Source organism: Lepisma saccharinum, chromosome 2 (assembly GCF_977018435.1).
Source record: "Lepisma saccharinum chromosome 2, izLepSacc3.1, whole genome shotgun sequence".
Taxonomy (NCBI): Eukaryota; Metazoa; Arthropoda; class Insecta; order Zygentoma; family Lepismatidae; genus Lepisma; species Lepisma saccharinum.
Genome location: NC_139230.1, coordinates 15,970,597 through 15,994,154, shown reverse-complemented (window position 1 = coordinate 15,994,154; position 23,558 = coordinate 15,970,597). Strand labels below are relative to the sequence as shown.

At 38.5% G+C, this 23,558-nt stretch overlaps 1 protein-coding gene across 4 annotated transcripts in view; it reads right to left on the bottom strand.

Annotated features, from left to right (window-relative positions):
- Plekhm1 (Pleckstrin homology and RUN domain containing M1) overlaps window positions 1-6,347 on the bottom strand; it is a 99,241-nt gene extending 92,894 nt beyond the window's left edge. For 2 of the 4 annotated variants that reach the window (XM_083117099.1, XM_083117102.1), the window contains exon 1: window positions 6,264-6,347. The gene's annotated coding sequence lies outside the window, so the exon portion shown is untranslated. Of the gene's footprint in view, window positions 1-3,668; window positions 3,729-6,263 lie in introns of those variants that run through there. The other 2 variants (XM_083117100.1, XM_083117101.1) reach the window with 2 other exon arrangements.
- Window positions 6,348-23,558: the final 17,211 nt, after the last annotated feature.

Below are 23,558 nucleotides of genomic sequence, written 5' to 3'. Positions count from 1 at the left end.
TTCGTGAACAACAACAAATATTGAAAAACTGCTTTCGCAGATATATAGGTATGAGAGGGGCTCATGAAATTTGTGGACACAATACGTTCAACTACATAAGCAAGTATGATTTTCAACACAAACTTAGTTTCTTTTTAATGGAAACCCCATTTTATTTTCAGCTCATTTCAAAGCACTGAAAAAATCATTAAGAATGGCGTTTGTTGCATTGTAATACATCAAGTAGTTCTCAAGTACTTGTAACGTGAAGTTAACGCTTGAAACAAACTTTCTCACAAGTTGATTCGGGTGTTGTAACATGCATATCCCCTTTTTGATGCCATTCGTGTATCGTAACAAACATGTTATTCTCCTGCATACTATGCGTTGTGCTTAGGAAAGTTGTTATGTGCCAACAACTGCAGGTTAAAATGAAATGTGTAGTTTGTACATACGTAAACTCTGAGAAATTATTGAAAGGTTCTGATATGTCTGAGTTAATTAACTGTTAATTAAAAAGTATAAATTTTAAACATTCCGGCATAAGTTACATACACAAATGTTAGTACAATAACATCTTTCTAATTTTTAATTGGCGTTCATTTAGTACATTAGAACAATCAACTCTTCTTGTTTGGTCATGACAAATCTTCAAGTTTTCAACTTTGAAACTTTGCAGCTTAGGGTGTCTCTCCTAACTCTGCGACCTCAAAAAGTTTTGAAATTAAACAAAATGTGAAAATCGAGTTGCGCAGGAATGTACACCCATGTCAGGGACTCGCACAATGGGAGGGTATGCACAACAGAAAATTAAAAAAATATCACTTTCAACTCCAAGTTACATTTTTTTAATGGAACATGTACTATGTATTTCTAGCGAACTGAAAACTAGAGGTACAATTCAGGTGAGAAGAGAATTAGTTTCACTTTCCAAACAAAATTACGAGTGGCCTACTATAGCTCAAATAAACGTCATGTTTGTAATGTACATCCAGCACAGAAAATGCACTCACAAATTATCAGATGAAACTGTGTCACTTCAGCAGATGTTCAAAGTGACCACCGGTTGCATCAATACGCTTGTGGAGACGGTGCACAAGTGAGCATTGCACAGATTGTAGTGTTTCTCCAGATATTGCCACACACGCTGCAGTAATACTCTGTTTCATATTCTCTAGTGTCATTGGGACTTCCTGATAAACTCTATCTGTCACACACGCTGTAGTAATACTCTGTTTTATATCCTCTAGTGTCGTTGGGACTTCCTGATAAACTCTATCTTTCACTGCACCCCAGAGAAAGTAGTCACATTACCGTGATTTGTATATGAAGCTTCATCCATAAACAAAAATGAAGCTTCATCTGTAAACAAACTATTACTTAGGAATGCATTATTATCTTGCAACTGCTGAAGTGCAAAACGACAGAAATCAATGCTGGCTTGAAAGTTCTTCCCGTACAGTTCCTGGTGCAGTGACATATAATACGGATGAAACTTATGCCTTTGCAAAATTCTCCACACACTACTGCGGCTTATTCCAGAAACGCGTACAATCTGTCGTACACTCACCTGCGGATTGTGAGCTACAGCAGCCAGAACAGCGATTTTGTTTCCGTTGTTGTGTTTGTACGTTGACGCTTTCTGGGATCCCAGCTTCCTGTTTCGACGAGACTCGTGCGGATGTTGGCAATGGTATGAGGTGAAAGGCACCATCGATCTGGGAAGCGTTCAGCGTACAATGTCACAGCTGTGGTTGCATTTCTGTGACATTCGCCGTAAATTAAAAGGTAACAGTTTACTATCCTTCGGACACTTATAACTTCCTAGTTTCATCAATTTTTGACATTCGTACTTACCTATCTACTTTGCGGAACATTCAGTGAATGGTTTTTGGGGCTATCCATCCCGGAATCAGTGGGAAATTTAAACTAAAAAATTATTTTTGTTTGAAATTTTTGAGTCCAAATTTCCCACTGATTCCAGGCACCGCCCCTGGGGTAATTGACCTACCACTCCCAACCACTAACGCGGCCCCGCCTCTGCCCCACTACGCTCCGGCTTTCTCTATAGACTCCCTGTTAAAGGCATGTTAGAAATTGGCCGGAGTCACCTGCCCTTAAATGAGCCCCAAAACTTATAAATTTGAAGAACTCTGTTTCCAGGATATGGAAAACTTACCTGAATTTCACACAAAATACCTTCCCGATGTTAGATAACACTACAGGAACTTATTACAGTAAGTAGTTTCTTCTGTTGAAATCTGTCGGAAGGATAGTAAACTAGTACCATGCTGTTTTCTTTAACCCCCGCAGGAAGTACAGTGGCACGACAAACGGGTGTCTACGCTGCCAACCTTTAAATGTTTCATTATCTCTGCAGATATTTGGTATAGGAAGGTGAGACCAATTCTGTTATCCATATTTTACCTCTACTTTTCATTTCACCAAAAAAATCATGCATGTTCATAAAAAAAATAACTTTGTGTTGAATACAATAATTTATGAAGTTTCTGTATTGTGCACATCCTCAGTTTGTGAGCCCCTGACGTGGGTACATTTCAATGCAAGTAGATTTTCCATATTCTGTTCGTGTCGAAAATACATACTATTTCAGGTCGCAAAGTTACATGAGACACCCACATTCTTTCCTTCAACTTGATTTTTCAAATAACCAAGGGGGTAACAAAGGACACTGATTAACCAGACGTTTGTGACAGCAACAGTACTGACGTACGTACACTAAGAAAATAGTATTTTCAGAGTCTGAAAAGGCCGGGATGATACTAATCTGTGGCGAGTGTAGAAAAAATGCAACACATGCGTGCAGGCTGTATGCGCAACAGCATGTGCGCTTGGCTCTGCCGACAAGCATAGTGAAGGATGCACCTTCACGCTCAACTTCAGGTTACAATTACTTGAGAACTACTTGACATATTACAATGTCACAGAAGCCATTCTTACTGATTTTTTCCGTACTTTCAAATGACCTGAAAATAAAATTGGGTTTCCATTAAATAAAACTAAGTTTGTGTTGAAAATCGTACTTCCTTACGTAGTTGAACGTACTGTGTCCACAAATTTCATGAGCCCCTCTCATACCTATATATCTGTGAAAGCAGTTTTTTCAATATTTGTTGTTGTACATGAAATATTTCAGGTCGCAATGTTAGATGAGACACCCTGTATATATATTCCTGATACTACCACGACACCAAATTTTAACTATGTTTGCCTAAACTAAACACACGTCAATGGTTCGCAATTATTTTGCAATTTCTAGATCCTGATACTACCACGACACGAAATTTTAACTATGTTTGCCTAACCTAACCACACGTCAATGGCTCGCAAATTTTTTGCAATATCTAGACATTTCCGACAAATTTTAACTTCAGATTCGTCATTACCAGGCCTCAATTAGTAAGTATATCAAATATGAAGAAAATCGGAAAGGGGTCCAGTCATCTTAAATTAGTGTGACCATCTGTACTGATTTTCGCAGTACAGTCTTTTCTTTTTTTTTTTGATGGGCTGTCCTGCAGAATGCGAAGCCATGTATAAAATTAAGATATGTCCTTTCTTTCATATATGTCCTGATTTCTACTCTGGTCTCCGAAGTCGAAATATTTATTTTCTATTTATATTTTCTTTTGTTTTTTTTCCATGTCAACAGTTTATGCAGTACATACTTTTCTGTTGTGGTCGGGCTGGAGAAAATGAACATCCAGTTAGAACAATGCGTAGTTACCACGGCAGAGAGCAGGTTGTAGACAGTTGCGAACAAAAGGGTCAGGTGGTGCCGATCTGTCCAGTTGTTGCGGGGTGCGTAGAGTGGAAGTGTCGTTCCTGAAGTGCACGTCTTGTATTTCAACACTGTCGGGTGATGATGCCTCCTAGGATGAAATGTGCATCTAATTCAGAACTGAAATCTCTTTATCCATTTCTTAAGAGAGGCAAAAGCAATAGTGATGTTCACTGTGAAAAATGTTCAGGTGAGTTTTCAATTGCAAACAGTGGAAGGTCTGAAATAACACGACATCTGCAAACGGCAAAACACAAATCTGCCGACGCTGCTGCTGCATCTAGTGCTACTCTTTCTACATTTTTTCGAAACAAGAATTTTGGGCCTAAAGAACAAAAATTGGCAGCAGCAGAAGCGTGTTTTGCATTTCATACAGTGCAACATATTCAATCGTTTCGTTCTACAGACTGTAGTTCGAAACTTGTTAAGAAGTGCTTCGAACCACAATATGCTTGTGCAAGAACAAAATGTGAAGCGATCGTGACAAATGTGATAAGCCCCTATGCAATTGCAGAGCTTCAGAAAGAGTTGGATCAGGTAAATTACATTACAGTTTACGCAGGTTCGTCGAACCATAAAGCTACGAAATTGTTTCCATTGTTGGTGCGCTACTTCCTTCCTTTGAGCGGACTGCACGTTAAAGTTCTGGATTTTCAAGATCAGTGTGGTGAAACGTCCAATATTGTGTCTTCGCATATCCTGAAGACATTAAATGAATACAACATTGAAACTAAAGTTGTTGGATTATGTGCTGACAACACCAACTGCAACTTTGGAGGAGCAGCAAGAAAAGGTAAAGAAAATGTTTGCAGTGTTGTTCAGGAATGCTTAAACAAACCAATTGTAGGTGTAGGTTGTTCTGCACATATAGTGAATAATTGTGGACAAACTGCGATAGACTGTTTACCGATTTGCATAGAAAGTGTGGACATGCTTTACGTGAATTTTGTGACTTCGTGGAGATCGAGTTCTCAAAGTTTCTTTCTTATAGCAAAACTAGGTGGCTCTCTTTGTTGCCAGCTGTAGAGCGCATACTTAAACTCTATCCAGCATTAAAATCATATTTTTTTAACAGGACAAGTGTCCCACAATCATTAAAATTTTCTTTGAGGACCCCCTATCTGAAATATGGCTTTATTTTATCCATTCCAATGCAGCACTTTTATATGACTTTGTTCACTTTCTAGAGGGTCAATATGTTTCTACGATAGAAGGTTCTGCATTGATTGCAGAACTTAAACAAAAATTAGTTGACAGATATAAATGCCTTTCTTTGCCTCTTATAGTGCAGTCGAAACTGAAAAGTCTGGAGGAAAATGGGTTTGTTTGTATGTCAAGTTTTAAGGAACATGTGTGTTCATTTTATTCAACTCGTATTGAATATATTAAGCAGTGGTCCTCTCCCTTTTCTGAAATAACTGTGTTGGATTGGGTAAAACTGGATTCGATGATCAAACGGGACAGGGTGCAAAATAGCGTACAATTTTTCAACAAATGGTAAGGAAAGCAACTTAATCTTATCTCTTTGATGAAATTTCAAATGTAAGAGCGTATGCTACTCTTGAAAAACTGAAAGCATGGAACACTGCTCAAACGAGAGTAGATTTAAGATGGGTTGAGACATTCAAATATTTTCAGGAAAAATGTATTTCCTTTTATCAGGTATTTGATATTGTAGAGTTCAGTTTGTGCCTTCCAGCCACAAATGCACCCACTGAGAGAGTTTTCTCATAAATGAATAACATGTGGACTGCTGAGAAGTCTCAATTGAAAACTGAAACACCTAATAATAACTAAATATAATTTCAGTAGTACCTGTAGTAAATTCCATGATATGGTTATGGAAAATAGAAAGTTATTACATGCTATTCACTCGAAGCAAAAGTACAGAACCATTAACGATGATAATTAAATATTGGTACATTTGATTATGAAATATTTGTTAATTTGAAGTTATTGGAATTGTTTTAAAGACTTAAAGTGTAAGTGACATGTTCTCAACAAAATTTTGCTCACAACTGTAGTTTGTTTAATATGTCAAATGTTACACATTTAGTTTTCATTTTTGTTTTATGCTACTCATATACTTTGGGGATTCACCAAATAAAATTTTAATTATTTTTAAAACTTTTGTCCTTTATGTCTTTCCTTTTTTGAAGAAAGTTTGTCATGGTATGTGTGTGTACTGTTTTTGCTGGTAAGGATCTGGTCACACTCTTAAGTCATACAGAAAATGAAAAAAGTGTTAGTTCACTCCTTACTTTGGTACCTTTTTGCTTCTCTATTTTACAAGTTTCTAGTGTCTAAATGCCTCTTAGTTATTAATATTTACAAATTTAACTTTACGTAGCGTTAATTTGTGCTCTTTCGAAATACGAATGTCAAACCTGAACATATTGCCGTATCAGTAAATTACATGTATATGTGTCATAATACATAAGTATGAATTATCAATACAATTTATAGAAGGAAAAGTATTTACATAAAAATGTAGAGAGTACCAAAAAAACCAATAAATCCCGAGCAGAAGAGAATCTACAATTTTGCTTCTCTTGTCTTGTCACAGAATAACGTAGTAGTACGCCCACCACAGTTTACTACTTTACTACACCAGTGATCAGTAGTGCCAGGTAGAAAACGATAAACATCAATTGCTTGCTTTATCATGGCTCACACCCCCTATCCTTTGCGGTTTCTAGCCATCGGAACTGCTTTATTTGATCTTACTTCTTCTCGTCTCCTTCAGTCGTTATTCCTTATGGGACTTGCACCATACACTTTCACTTGTGATTTTCACTATGAGAGGGTATCCTGTTGGATATGTTACACTGTGATCTTTCTTATTGTTTTTGTTTACAATAAGATGCTTTCGAAGAAAATGTCCTCTTTTTAGCATTTCAAAATATGGTAGCCCTACTGTTACGCAATCGTAAGGAGGTGAGTGTTCGAGCTTGCTTGCGTAGATGTATACGAAGTCGTGAGATTTGTTTTGATTGGAATGTGCCTTGATGTAGGTAAAGGTCACTTGTTGTCCCTGTTTTCGGAGCCGTGACCTTTTCTATGCCGTAACGCTGCACTTTGAATAAGAAAAGGAAAAATCGTAAGTTTATAGGTTACTGTGCCTGCTCTTGACAACGTTTGGAGCACGCTCAAGGCGTCGGTCAGTATAAGAGACTGTGGAAAGCCCGACGCTAGAATATGAAGTAATGCTCTATATATTGCATAACATTCTGCCGAAAAGATTGACGCGTGGGGAGGTAATTTAAATTGTCTAATTATGTTCTGGGACGGGATATAAAATGCAGAACCTACTACTGCGGCATCGTCTTTTGATCTATCCGTATATATTAATGTCTATTCCGGGCATCTTCCTTGATATTCTCCATGTTCACCACGGTCGACGTAGTGGATATCTAGATTTGGCCAAGTCTGCTGCCACGCACGTGTCAGAAGTAAGAATAAGCGTCAAATTTGCTCCTGCCACGTAATTCGTCTGCTAAGAGGATGTTACAAATCTTAAGAACAAATGAAGACGAGAAAAATACAAGTTTATGATTAATGGGAATGAATATACAGGTAATTTAGAACCTTTTTCTTTAGATAGCATTTAGCGATATTATTTTAATGCTAACGGAACCTAACCTAACTACGAGAGCATGTAGGTTTATTATTAGAAGAATGCTAAGGGACCTAATCACCTTCTAGCGGGCGCGTGACGCATTTTTTACGTCATTTAGTATCATTCATTATGAGCTAGGATTTTTATAATATAAACGTAAATGTTTTGGGGTCTACATTTATTTATATCATATCTCAGGTTAATATAAATGAAACATATTGAAATACAAGTTAGAATGCTGAAAAAAACAAAAAAAAGTACGTAACTTATTACATATTTATAGCGCACCACGCTTTTCATCAGCAGGCGCGTGTCATATTTTTTACGACAGATATTCCTGCTGAAAACCTAAATGTTACAAGTCTATGTACAAACACTTTACAATCCAAGTTCAAGAGGGATCGAGTCTAGTAAATATTCTCTACGTCATATGAAAAATTATGGGCAATCTATGGCAATATCCTGTGTACTCACTCCCTCCCTCCCTCTTCACGCGCGCGCGCGCACACACACACACACACTCTCTCTCTCTCTCTCTATATATATATATATATATATATATATATATATATATCGTATAAACTAAGTAAAATAAACCAAATAATAAGAACTTACTTTCACATTTTCGGATATGTCCGTCCCAACAAAACATCCTGGGAACGAGCCTAGCTACCAAAGTAGGTCAAGTCGCGATTAGCCTTTCTGTGCATAAAGCAGACTCAAAAACAAAATAAATCAATCTATTATATTCAAGAAACTTGAAGGATACGTTGAATTTCGCTAATGTCTACGTTTTGTCGACTGATTTTCAACAATGACCGGACGAAATAATTACTGAACAGGAGCAGGCGCGCTGCGCAAACTTTACGACACGGTGATCTGATCTGAAATAAACAACAATTGACAGAGTATAACATATGGATTAGTAACAATGACTGCTAATATGCAACACAAAATACCTATTTGAGGAATACATAAAAAGCATAGGTCGACGAAATCAAAGGAAACACAAGAAAATTAAAGAAAATTACTTTTGGCGTAAATTTTGCGCAGGCGCGCCCGCTCGAAGGTTAAAACATTTATGTGAAAGTAATCGCTACAACTTCACAGTATGTGTTACAGACGTAATTGCATACATAGCATGATGAAATCACGATAAAACAAAGACCGAGTTTGCTGCCACGCGCATCTCTTTTGAGGTGCCAGCAGAAAAAGAACGTGGCAGCAGACACTACCTTTAAATTTAGGCTAAATGCCTACGTTGTTAGGTTAGGTAGGCTAGCTATGTATGCACAAGGTAGCAAAACTGTTGTGCGACAAGAAACACGCGTGCTTTACTGTAGAAATCGAAACTTCTCAGTTCCTTGTTTTCTACCGTCCTGTAAGTTTGAGACTGGTGGAAGCTGGAAACTAATATCTGAATACACAATGCGTGATTTAGATAATGACGTGAATTTTTTTTTCTCTTGCGATACGATTCATTGGTTTGTATAACTGAATGAAGCGCAGGTGCTTACTTTTGGTAACATAATTTTGTACTTGGAATGATAAATTGATCTGGAGAATCTATTATGACACGGCAGGTTGTTTTCTGCTATATAAACTGTTCAGGCAGCAGGAAGTATTTCACCCTGATTTTTCCAGGACGAGGATAGTAATTCTATAATATTTAGTTTCTTGAAATTTAGATGAATATGAATCCTAACCTACTTCAGCAGTGACGGAAAAAGGGGGGCTATTACCCCCAACTTTTGTCCCTGCAGTAGAGGTGTGCGGAATCCCGAAAAGTCGGGACCGGGATCGGAAAAAAAAATTCCCGTCCCGATCCAGACTTCGGAAACTGACTTCCTGACTTTTCGGGTTCCCAAGCAGTCGGGAAATACCGAATGGTCATTTTAAAAAGTCGTCAATTCTCGACGTTTTCTGCATTGTAAATGTTTGTAACTTATCGGAAATTGTTCGTCTTTGTACCAGAAGTGCAAAAACAATAACTTAAGATGGAAATTACGTGTAGAATTCGAGATTTCAAGAGCTTTGAGAAATTTCGAACATGTCCCGTTCCGAAAATTTCCCGACTTTGTCGGGAAATTGAGAATTTTCCCCGTCCCGAATGTCGGGATTTGAAGAATTTCCCGTCCCGACCAAAAAAATTCTGTCCCGCACACCCCTACCCTGCAGTATGGTAAACCTTATCTCCAAAGGGAAATAAACTGTCCTTGTCGCCACTGTACTCATAACAATGAGTATTTTTTCTTTAACGATTTTAACTATAATTTACTGTGGAAAGGTTGACTTTCTTTTATTTAAAACATGTTTTTTTTAACTCATGTTTAAAACTATGTTTAAAACAAAAAAAACATGTTTTAAACAAAAAAAAAACAGTTTGTTTTGTTCTTTTTTAAAAAAACACAAATTTTGCCAACCCTGGTCGTGGGTAAATGACAGCTGATAGGCCTCTGTGTCTATGAAATAACAGTATAAAGCCCCTATCACACGGAACTGGATTTCTAGTAGAAATGCCCTAGTTGGCGCTGAAATAACTTTCTAGGTAGCAATCATGGCTGACTGCTTGACTGGTTTGGAGGAATAGGACTGGATTCTGTGGAACAGCCAATCAGAGCAAAGTTTCGCCATGTGAAGATAATCTGTGAGTGTGCAAAGGAGCGCTTTTGTCTGTGGTTTCCGAGTGTTACTCCAGCAATGTATATTGTATACAGCATGAAAGGCGCGTTGAGTTGCACCATCTATGCTGAGTGCACGGTGTTTACATTTGAAACAACTAAAATATTCTTCCATACATGTACAGTAAACGTTGTAAAGTATGTATTTAAGCAGCGCCATTGTTTTGTACCTAATAAAGTTTTATACGAAACGTTATTCCTCTCGGCTGAATAGTTATCGGCTTTTAAAAATATGAAGCGATACATTGTTTACATCTCACGCGGCCGCCATTACAACTTCCCTCGTATGGGAACAAAAGTCTATCGACAAGTACGTTGATAAGTATCATCTGAGGCGAAAACTAGTAAATTGGTAGTCAGTCCAGCGCCAACTAGGGCATACCTACTGGAAATCCAGTTCCGTGTGATGCGGGCTTTAGCTGAAAAACAAAAGTTACCCACAGTAGATTGGCCAATTAGTCTACGAGTTATATTTTTTTTTGTCAAGTGTACGAATTTAAAATTCCCGCCAAAGACCTTGGCGAAACCGGAGTTACTCTCTTGACTACCCCCTCGGCAGAGTAAAGGCTAAACTCATTCAGCAAATTCGTATGGCTGAATGTATAATTCTCATTGCAAAATACCAGAATCTATACTGTATTTTCTTTTTAAGAGGTCACTATCTAAAATAACATTGAAACAATCGACACTGCATAGAACTGTTAGTGAAAAATGCAGGCTCGACCAGGACTCGAACCCGGGTCTCTGGCATTCCGTGTCATTGCTCTACCACTTTTTTTTTTTTTTTTTTTTTTAAAGGAAAGCCCCTATGCGGAAGCTTCCCCCATCACACTTCATTCACTCATATCATTTCATTCATATTTCAATTTCAAGACTTTTCAGGACAGACAATCACAAACATCCATGGCCGAGCCGGGAATCGAACCCGGGACCCCTGGCGTCGTAGCGCGATGTGCTAACCACTCCGCCACAGGGGCCGCCCAACCACTGAGCTACTGAGCCTGATTTTTTGCTTCCACTGTTTTACCTCTGGAATCGCTAACAGTTCTACGTAATACATCACCTGTGTGTGCCTAATTTAACGAAATCGACAGTGTGTTCTGAAATGATAGGAGCCAGGTCTTGCCGCGAGAAATTGACCAAACGTAATGGATGGGCGAAGCCAAGAAAATGCAACGAGAAATGAGTGACCTTGATTTTCCAGCTGCAAGTGTGCAACGATTTAACTCCCGCTTTTGGCAATCGCAGCATCTCGCCAACAGCAAGGGAGCTTTTCCCTCTAAGCCAAGCGTCAGGTCAACCTTGCAGCAGGTTTTAGCATATGTAGATCCAAACGTGCGCGCAAGAATATAGTTCCACTGAGACGGGTTCTATTCCGACACAACTGCATACTTGCAAGAAAACAGTTATTTAATTTGTAATATACAGACAAAATAATACATTGATTAGCAGGTATGGACTTAATTGGTTGCAATCACTGTGCAGACGAACTTAGAACCGCAGATTCGCCAACTCGAATCTGTATTGCGTTGAAGAGACATTGAAACTTTAGAGCGAGACTGAATGCGTTGCAGAGCGCGTGAAATCGCTGATACCAGTGTTGCACATCCCACTATTTTAACCCTATGTTTATTGTAGAGCGGCGAGAATGGCTGAATCTCCTGTTCAGCGCGCGGTTTTACCCGAATGTTATTTTGGGCTTCATCCGAAAGGAAATGTTCTTCAAAGTCAAGCAAGTTGTTTTAAATGCATAATCCTCCTTGCGGCAACAAGATCAAAGTAAAACAGGGCGTGAGGTGATTTGCCGTCAATGTGCACACGAATTGTATCACGGGTGTTGAATGATTTGCGGTTTGAGTTTAGCAAGAGGAAACGATTGTTTGTTGTTTGACGACAAAAGAATCTCCGCGGTATTAAAATATATCGCAGTGAGAAGAAACATGTTTATTATTTGGACGAGACGTCCTTCAACTCGGTGAGTGGGGGAAGGGGGAATAAACCATGCAAAACCACCGCCAGGGCTGAAGAAACCGACGATGAGGGGAAGGGGGAGGCTTATTGTTTCACCCACTGGCGGCAATGAAAGCTTTGTTGAAGGCGCATATTTACTGTTCCGCGCAAAGAAAGGGAAGGGTGATTATCAGCAACAAATAGACAGACCAAGATTTGAATCCTGGTTTAGTGAAGTGATTCATAAATTGAAACCAGAGTAATAGCGACAGACAATGCACCTGATTGTATATATCACCAATAACAAATCATGCTTTTTTGGTGGTACAACTTGAAGTGCGTGTGTCTTACAGTAACGGATGTATTGCGAACGAAGCAACCAAGTTTTTCATAAATCTATTTCTTTCTAAACCAAAAACAATAATTTGTCATTAAATTCAAGAGGGGCCTATCGTTGTTTACTTTTATCTTTGTTTATTTTTATTTTTGCGTGCTCGAAATATACACACATGCTCTCATGTTTAGAAGTTGTTTCGCTCTTATATTAATGACACATTTATTAAATAATATATGCGCAGAAAGTACTTTTAAAATGTTATGTTTCAGGAGACAAAGAGAAGCAAAAATACAATCCACTTGACATGCATGCGGGTTTTGATGTGTTGTGCGGTTGGCAATACTGTAGATTTTCTCGGTGTCTCCGATGTAAGCAGCTCGGCGGTTGAGGAAAGACTGGCACGGAAGATTCTGAGCTCAGTTCTCGCGCGGATTGATACATAAAACCTGCTGCAAGGTTAACCTGACGCTTGGCTTAGTTTTCTTTGTAAATGGAAGCTTTACTCAACACATGTCTATTATCAATTTACCCTAAAAATTCTTACCTTCGTTGAAAATAACGTTTGAATAGACGGTGTTAAAGGCGGAGCTACTGCGGAGCATGCGCACTCGTCTGTTTCCCCTCGAACATCCGGTTACGCTTACGGTACTATGGACGTTAATATGAAAGGGCAAAGTAAAGATTCTTTCACAAGGTAATGGGGTGTCAGCTGTAGCATATGGTTGCACAGTTAGATCGGGAACAAATTTATTGAGTCAAGTATCACTTCGTAAGTTTCCGAAGGACGTAGAGAGACCTAAACTGTGGATACATGCAGAACGAAGAAAAGGATTTGTACAGTGGGATCCATGAGTATTATCGTGCAAATTGTCCATCACCATGTTCGTGCACTTTATTTGACCAAATAAGAGCTTCAAGAATTAAAAGAAAATTCAAGACAAAGTGTTGACAACTTCTGCACCAGGATACATAAAAATCCATCGCTTAAAAAGACATAGGATGTTAGAGAAAAATCAATCAAAATAGTCATGGACAATTTGCACGGTAATACTCATGGATCCCACTGTACGACTTGCATTTTGTTACAAGCATGTTGATCTTTTATCTGCGTATTGTGTTGTGGTGAAAAGCACCCCTCTTAGTGAGGTTTCAAACCGAAACGACACGCGACAGCAGTGGTTCATACCGTAGTGACAAGCGACACAGGCCCATTTAGTCTATAAATAAGCATTTACCGCTCGTGGGAAATCAAGTCTCAGGCTGTACAATACACGCCATCTGAGAGACACGTGCAGCTTGTCATGTCGCTTCGGTTCCAAAAATTTCATTGATCACTGAGGATGCATTTTTAATTGGCACTGAGATTACACACCAAAGCGACAAGCAACGGCCCCTTTACTCTAAAGGAAACAATTCAGCTTGCATACGAGTACAACAGACCGAGGCGACACGATGCATGGTACTGAGAAAACAGTCCAGTCCGAGCGACACGTGCATTTTCTAGTGGCGAATTGGTTCGAAAGGAAGCTTTCAGACTGCAGCGATACGTGTCTCTTGGAAACCAACATTCAAAAATAAACAACACCTTCCGAATTAAAGAAAGGTAAAGTGTTCCCCTGTGCATAGCACCACGCCATGAAGGCGTATAGGGGGTGTGGGGGTAACGCCCCACACTTTCTTGATCCGGTCGTGAATGGGGGTGATGTGATCAGCATCACGCCCCTGACCGCCTTTACCCCCCAGGGTTTCTCCCAGGTACCCATGTTATTCGACGCTGGGTAGGCGCCGGGGCCGCTTCCACCGTTAGAAAAGTTCCCGGATTTGAACCGGCCGGGGATCGAACCCGGGACCTTGAGCATGGTAGTCAGACGCGTTACCGACTGAGCCACCGCGGCCACTCCGAATTAAAGAGAAACGACAAATTGCAGGTGTCGCTTGTCGCTCTGAATGGGCTGTTTTATCAATGCCGTGCATTGTGTTGCCCCGTCCTGTTATATGCGCAAGCGTGACTGGTGAATGGTTTGCTTTAGATCGAATGCTTCTGTGCGAAATCCCTGTATCGCTTGTCGCTTCATTCTGAAAACTTCCTTGTTGTTTGAAGTAAATTTGTGCAAGTGAAAGTGACATGCCATATCATAGGTTTTCCCTAAATCCCTCAGGCGGAAAGGCGAAGTTGAAAGCACACATATTTACTAGCATTTTATGTGTCATTACTTCTGCAGATTTGTTGGCAAAGATTCACTTAACATACTTTATAATATAATAATATCACAAGTTTTATAGAATTATCTTTCCCTCACTTTTCCATTTACAAAATAATTGAATATATCTAAACTTTCGTACGTTTTGAGTTTGTCGTGCGTGTACATGAGATACTTGTATGTAGTATGCTATACAACTGGCGGCCACAAAGACACGTCATATTTTAATAATCTGCTCTGCAGTTGATCATCCGACGGATTCTAGACGTCCACTCCTTCATAGTAGAACTTTAACAAATACCTTTCTTGACTATCGTCGCACAACTGATGAAAACAAGCGCTCAGTTCTTACTTCATATGCCGGTGAATCTGCACTGGCAACAACGGGGACTGGCCTAAACCGGAAGTTCCGGGGGGACCGGGCAAGACCTCACCAATGTTTATGTTTACATTTTTAACACGGTCCATAGCCACCCTATCTCGCTTCAATGTAAAGTTTAGGGCAACCAAATGACAGACTCAATTCTTGGACACAACGCCAACCGAAAACGTTCGCAATGAATAGCTCCATTCTAACCAAAACCCTAACAAGTCTCACAGACATGGGCGTCGGGAGGGGGGTCGAAAGGGTCAGTAGACCCCCTGGAAATTGACATAGTCCATTTAAAGATACAAGAAAGAACAGAAATGAAGTTCATTTAGTTAGTATTCGAACAGAATAATCAAAGTAAAAATGCACAAATGTAAAAATGATAGAACACATTTGAGTGAAAAATACAGGAACAAGGTTATATTCTACCATTTCATCCAAAGAACAAATGGTTCTACAGTTTCCAAAATTCTAATAATTACAGTTGTAGGTAAGAGGTCACACAACCAGGGTGCGAAATCTGGGGGGGACAGGGGAGAATCGCCCCACCAAACTTTTCTGGGGGGGGAGAGGTTTTGTTCTAACAACAAACAAACAATTAGTTTGAGAGTCAAATTTACTTTACTGGAATAATTTCGAAAACACACATATAGAATGGACAACAAAAAGCCTCATCTCTAAGGATACTGAACCCAGCATAGAAATTAGTCTGATTTGTTATTTCTTCCTCATTTCCCATTGCCAGCTTCCACAAAGTATATACATATATTAATTGAACACATAATGGCAATTAGATGTGAATTTTAATTTTTGCCCCTTCCCCTTAGGCACGCAAATCATTGTTCATGTTCATAGCATTAGTATTGCATTAAAATCTTCAATTTGCAATCGAATTTTAAATGGACAGTCGATAAAATATATTGTATATTTTATAATATAATTTGATTATTGAATAATTGACACGTAATTAATGGTTCAGTCTTTCTTCTTACACTAACGATGCAGCGATAAAGTATGCAAAAAATTGAATTTTTTCACCATCTGGCGAACGTTTCCTTTCTCCTCCTTTGATTTTTATTTAGCACCTTTGGCCCTCCTTACTGTTATCCACTGTGTGTTTGCTCCTTCCCCCCCCCCCACCAATCTGCAGTGATTTTCCACCCTGGACCCAACAAACTTTAAAGCCTTTTATGAGACGTGCATAAGTTAATATAAAAATGCTCAGATACTAACTGCATAAATTGCAAAAGAAATAATGGAAAATAGTTGTGCTGTTATTTACTCGTTTGGTGGATCGAGTCTCCCCATTTATGTAATAATAATAATAAATATAATAATGATGATAATAATAATAATTATGATTATTATTATTTCGAATACAATATATTTTTGTTAGTTTAAAATATTTATTATTGTATAATAACATTTATAACCGTGGTAATACTCGAACTTATTATTTTTCTACTACTACTCAACTTTTCCCATTTGCCTGACCTCCTCTGCAAAAATTTGTGGTGACACCAATGCTCACAGACCATATCAGTACACTGGCACTAACCATCTCCATACCCAAATCTAAAATAATTATCTTTAATTCGCAAAACCCTGGCAGTTACCCAAACAACATTAGAGAAATACAGCACATCAAGGTGGTTGAAATTATAAAATATCTGGGAGTATGCTTCAACAGGAAACTAAATTGAGCAAGATACATACAATATGGAAAGGGAAAGAAAATTCTTAACACATTACCACTGCATTACTATGCTGCATTTTGACCACAAAGTGGGGAGGTCACCCACATGTTGTTATAGAGCGACCTCCAGGAAAAAAAACCTTGGATGAAAAGTCCCTTCACAGCTTTCCCTTCTTCAGTTCAGCTCGAGTCATAAGGAAGCATGGTCCACTCTCCCCCTCCCCACCTCGCAGGAGTCACGGGTCTGCACAGTTTTTTTTTTTTTTGCTTGTGGTTCCACTATACATTATGAAAATTGTTTATGCACATTGTTTGATTACGCGGCTCCATCATATGGTGAGGCCACTCAAAAACTCACCACCTCCTTAATGTTAGTGTATATTTAGAAAGTAAATAAACCTTCTTGTCACATCATCTTCAACTAACCCTACAATATTTGCTCAAAACGTGGGCATCCCACATCCCCAGAGCCACTTTTGTGCTAGGACAAGTCCAGAAAAAAAATTCAGGAAGGGGGTTATGTTATTTCAAAAAGTTAAAAGGTGTACAAAACATTATCACATATGCAGGCAACATCGATTTTATGTTTGTCACAGAACCAATACAAGAAAACCTAAAATGCAAAAAAAAATCTGGGTTCCTCTGTATGCGTGCATATATATTAGGCCAATTTGTAGCAGCATGTGACACTTGAATTATAGAAAGGACAATATGTTTCTCAACCCTTATCCAAATTGTGTGTAATCCAAACCATCCGGTCTGTCAGACCCACACACAACATATATATATTTTTTTACATCGAATTTATTAATTTTATTGTTAATGATAACACTAAATATTTGTTCCGTGAGCCTTATCAACCTCCAATTGTCTATGTAAGGTTCAATAAATAAGAAGGTATATGTATTTTTTTATTTAGAACACAGTGAAAATTTGTCTACCCGTACCCTTCTTTGAGAACATGGATAGCATATATTCATGAGCAGATTTAAAAATTGAAGAGGACAAAAAAAATCCAATAAGAGCCCTTAGCTCACTAAGTTAACTATGTAGTATTGTACATTTGTAGTAGGCTTTAACCCTCTCCTCACTTCAGCAAGCTTGGTATCAGTATGTTTTAAAATTACACGTAGCATTTCGTCAGTGCACAGATTGTTCTAAATATCTACTACACAGGGCTCATTTCCTAATGCCCAGCCTTCTGTTTGATTGATTGATTTGATTTATTTTCCCTCACTTTTTGTGCCACTTTTGGCTAATTTACGAAGATGGGGATTAGTGATGACATGATGAATTTGATGAACGAACACTCGCAAAGATCCATTTTTCCCTGACAATTACAAACTAAACTAAATCGATGTTTTTGCAAATAGAAATAATAAACTCACGCAGATCCACATATGGTTTTTTTAAGTACCAATATTATCTTCTATGAAATTGATTTAATTTCTCTATTCTCTATGATTTGAATTCAAACTGTAAAATAGTGAATTTGGAAAATTATTACAATTCACAAGCTAGGGAAGGATTACGGAATTTTGTCAAATGCAGTAAGTTTAAAATAAAATACTTCATTATTTTTAAAGTTACGACTAAATGAGATAAGAGTGAACAGTGATTGATTAAGAAATACAATTTGTAATTTATCAGTCTCCTTATACATTCTCGGTATTATATGTTGATATTTCCACTGAGGTTTGGAATCCTCTGCTTGCAAGAACCATGTGTGCAGACTCATTTTTCGATGCATAAAGCTACTTCTCTCTTCTCTGTAAAGCAAACAACTTAACGCTTACATATAAGTGAAACAATTGAATCGAACAAATTAAGGTGTTATATTTCCTTACATTATCAATGGGATTTCTGCTTCAGTACAGTATATCAAAGTGAAGTACTGTGAAACTGACAACATGCAGTTATACCATTAATGCTGACAAAAAGGGTATGTAGGTATTAGAAATTTAACGCAAGGAATTTATAGAATTGCATTGTATAGGTACCTGATTTAGCTAACCACACATTAAAACAGGAACAGTCTGATATTAAAAGCTTCTGAAAGTTCATATACGAGGGGCATCCTGAAAAAAAGCTCCAATGGTGCCTATACGCAGCACTAGTGGTCGGAGAGCGACACACACACACATGGAGGAAGGAAGAAGTGGCATGTAGCTGTAATCTGGTACAGTTGCAATGCAGCCGTTTTAGGACAGTTCTAGGTTAAAGATTGCAGCTCTCATACAGTCTCCCACCGACTGCGATGTAGCTTACATTACACACTCAGGATTTGGCACAGAGCCACCAGCAATCGTGTAAGGTGTGCAGACCGGACGTCGTGAGTGATAGTATGGTCAGACGATGGTGCAGACAATTCACGGAAGACCAATCGAATGTGCACAACCCCATACAGCTGAGTACACACAGGCCCTTTACATTACTTCAGGTGAGAGATCTTGGACCACTCCCTGTACAGCCCTGGCCTTGAATGTACCGACTTTCATCTCTTTGTTTAACTGAAGAGGTTTCTGGCAGGGCAAGGTTTTGACATCTACAATGCGGTAGAGATAGTTCCAGTCTTTGCTGCCAGACACATATACCATGGACATACAAAATTTAGTGCCATGCTACGACAAATGCCAGAACAACAGTGGTGATTATGCCGAAAATTAGGTTAGGACTCACTGTTACTAATGCAATAAATTACAACTGATATTCTTGTTTTATTTATGCCTAATCGGTAGGGACCTTCATATATATTTTTTTTCAAATTGGTGTATTTCCTTATTTTTTTATTTTTAACTATACGGTGTTATTTTCCCCAAAATTCACATTTTCATTTTAGTGCATTTTCTCGCAAATATCTGAAATTATTCCTTCATGGTGTTTGTAAACTACTGTTTCAAATTGTAAGTCACATGGCTTATGCCTCTTCGTGAGAGTTTGATATCTTGAAAGTTATTTTCCATACCCCTTTTTTTTAATTTTAAGGTAAGGATTTTGGATAATGGAATATTCTCCGTATATGCTGAAGTGTGCATAATGACCATAAGTGGAGATGCACCAAAAAAATTAAAATCAATCAATCTCACGTGACAGATACCGATATATTATGGCACCAAAAAATGGCATTATCTTACTTGTTAGTGTTACGTTTACCAGAATTCGCGTTTTTGTTTTAGAACATTTATCTGCCAAATATACCAAAACATAATACTCCATTGTGCTTTTAAACTATTATTTTACATTGTAGGTCACATGGTCTACGTATTTACGTGACAGTTTGATATGTTGGAACAGATTTTTTGAGGAAGTAAAAGTAAAGTGCTCCCCTGCACTTTCCCATAAAGGTGTATAGGGGTGTGGAATTATGGCCCACCACATTCTTGATAACGGTTGAAGGTGGAGGTGATGTGATCAGCACCACGCTCCTGGCTACCTTTATCCCTCAAAGTTTACACAAGGTGCCAGCTTCATATGATGCTGGGTGGGCGCCGGAGCAGTTTGAATAGGTGGAAAAAATCCAGTTTCTCCCCCGCAGGGGATCGATCCCGGGTCTCTCGCATAGTAGTCAGACGACCTAAGGACTGAGCTCCATTATTACTCACTTGACAAATGCTGATGGTGCGCACTTAGCTTGGTAATTCAAAACATATCTCGTGCGACAAATACGAAGATGTGGCTCCCGTGTGACGGTAGATACGCACTCGATCTCCTGTTAGAACCCTACCACTTTGCTCTGTGATGCAAATGGTTTTGATAGAAATTGAAAAAAATCGTGGGAAATACATGATTTAATGTGGCGATCAGAATTATTCCATATACGTATAACTCTATAGTTTACTCTTGAGTAAAATGTTGGAAAACTTGCATGTTCTATGTACACAAACATGGCCTAGAAAAGATAAGAATGTTAGATTTCATGGAATTTTTCGTTGTTTTAGGACATTTCTTTAAAAAAAATCGCTAAAAACGCCAACAATTCGCATTTCATGCCAAATTCGAGTTATTATGATATTTCAAATGGGCGAAAAATGTGTCCAGACATCACTCCACATTCCTAAACATAACTTCGCAGCAATTACCATTTTTCACGGTTTTGGCGTTTGCGAAAAATCAATGTCCCTAGTAATTGGAAATTACTTTCTGGCCACCCTTCATATAAATCAGTAGATGGAAAGTGAAAATTTAGCAGGGCTGCCAGAGAAAAGTAAATTCTTGAAGAAAGTGTATTGCTTTTATGATTGAATGATTCGAGTAAATATGATATTAAAATATTTACGTATTTGTTATTAGTATTTTATTTCATGATATTGGACATTAACCTTACTGAGTAAGAGATTAATGACCATCTATCACGAGTTTAAACAGACAGGACAGAGAGTGGCATTAATTTCATTGCAATACTAGTGTTGCAGTAAATTTGAGGTTGGGAGCATGCACTTGCCAATTTTTATAACGTTCACCAATGCAGATTTATGTTTCACTTTTTTGTGATAGTATTCAATATATATCCCATTTGGTTGGATTCTTCTTGATACCTAAGAATAGTGCAATGTCATTGTAAACATATGTTAACTTGTGCGAAACCAGTAATATGTCAGGATGGTGAAAGAAGACCTTCGTAAGCACTGCTACATTAAGTAAGGTGAAGTGAGCCAGAAGAGTAATAAAATTCCAGCAGCATACTTGCAGTTTAAAGCTCTTCTTGTTCATGCATGCGATTTTTGTTGGATGTTGCAGTCCATGCAATTTCTGTCGCATGGTGTAGTGAGATACTTTGTCGGGTGGCGATATTCGACAAAAATCGCATGTATCAATGGAACCTATTTGTTTCCATGTTCCTTCAGTTTGCCCCTCAAAATGCCTTACTACGACGTCCGACAACTATCGGATGGCGCCACCCGCTCTTATCCCCTCCATCTCTTGACAAGTCCCCTTACTACTCCCACACGGACAAGAAAAAATGATAATTCAATGCATTTTTCACTTGATATTTAGAAGCTTAATCTTTACACCCCCGATGATACCATATGGTATCATCAGAGTAAGGTCGTACTGGCCCGATGATACCATATGGTATCATGGTGCTGATTACAAAATGGATGTGCTTTTTGGACCTTCATACTCTTATGTTTGCGTGGAAACTCTGACACAGGTCTGGAGCTAGCCTGGGAAATTCATATTGATGAATATCCCCCATCCGCTCTCCACCCTCTCTGCAACATATCCATGCCACATTTCCGAACAGTTTCACATTTTGGCTCATTATTCTACTTGTATGGCACCCAGGAACATGAAACATGTTACAAACTCTTTGGAAACGTCCACTCTTTGAAGAGAATACTAAGGTTTGTGCCTTCTCCCTAAAATAGCGGGAGAAGAGGGGGCAAACTCCAGATTTCGATGTTGTTGTTTTTTTTAATTGAAATTCGGTGGTCATGCCCCCAAACCCCCCTTCCTCGGTTCGGCATTCTGAATTGTACTTAGTTGCATGCTATGATGTTTTAGCTGCAAAATGCAAATTACCTATTTTTCATAAAAAAGTCACATTTTGGCTTATCATTCAACTTGCATGGCACCCAAGAACATGAAACATGTTTCATTCTCTTGAGAAATGTCCATTCTTTGAAAAGAATTCTAAAGTTTGCGCCTCCTTCCATGGACATCCGCAGGATCTTTTTTTTCCAGGGAGGGGCAAGGATGGTATTTTTTCTAGGGGGGGGGCAAAAAGCCACATTTTCACCAATAATAATGTTGTTCCCTCAAAAAACATTGCTTAAATTTGAATTTATCATGTTCGTTCATTAATTAACACATTTTATTGTGGCTGAAATGAAATTGTGTCAAATATATAATTTTTAGTTGACTTCCATTTCCCGTGCCCCCCTGCTTGGCCCCCCCTTCCGGACGCCCATGCCTCCTTCCCAAATAGCGTGAGAAGAGGGGGTAAACTCCGGATTTTTATGTTTTTTTCATTGAAATTCGGGGGTCGCGCCCCCCAAACCACCTTCCTTGTTCAGCATTCTGAATTGTACACGGTTGCATGCTCTGATGTTCTATCTGAAAAACAAAAGTTATCCGAAGTAGATTGCACCCATAGTGCCCGAGTTATAACAATTTTCTGAGCAATATGCAAATTGCCTATTTTTACTAAAAAACCAGAGTTTCACATTTTGGCATATTATTCAACTTGTATGGCACCCAACAACATGAAACATGTTTCCTTCTCTTTGAAACGTCCATTCTTTGAAGAGAATACTAAGGTTTACGCCTTCTCCCCAAAATAGCGGGAGAAGAGGGGCAAACTACAGACATTTATGTATTTTTTTCATTGAAATTCGAGGGGTCATGCCCCCAAGCCCCTTCCTTGGTCCGGCGTTCTGAATTGTACACAGTTGCATGCTCTGATGTTCTATCTGAAAAGCAAAAGTTATCCGAAGTAGATTGCACCCATAGTGCCCGAGTTATAACAATTTACCTCCAAAAATGCAAATTAACTATTTTTCTTAAAAAATAATAATCACATTTTGGCTTATTATTCAACTTTTATGGCTCCCAAGAACATGAAACATGTTTCATTCTCTTCAGAAATGTCCATTCTTTGAAAAGAATACTAAGGTTTGCGCCTTCTCCCCAAAATAGTGGGAGAAGAGTGGGCAAACTCCAGATTTTTGTTTTTTTTTTCATTGAAATTCGGGGGTCGCGGCCCCCAACCACCCTTCCTCAGTTCGGCGTTCTGATTTGTACACGGTTGCATGCTCTGATGATTTGTCTGAAAAACAAAACTTATACGAAGTAGATTGCTCCTATAGTGCCCAAGTTATAACAATTTTCCTCCAAAAATACAAATTATCTATTTTTCGTAAAAAAAATAAATCACATTTTGGCTTATTATTCAACTTGTATGGCACCCAAGAACATGAAAC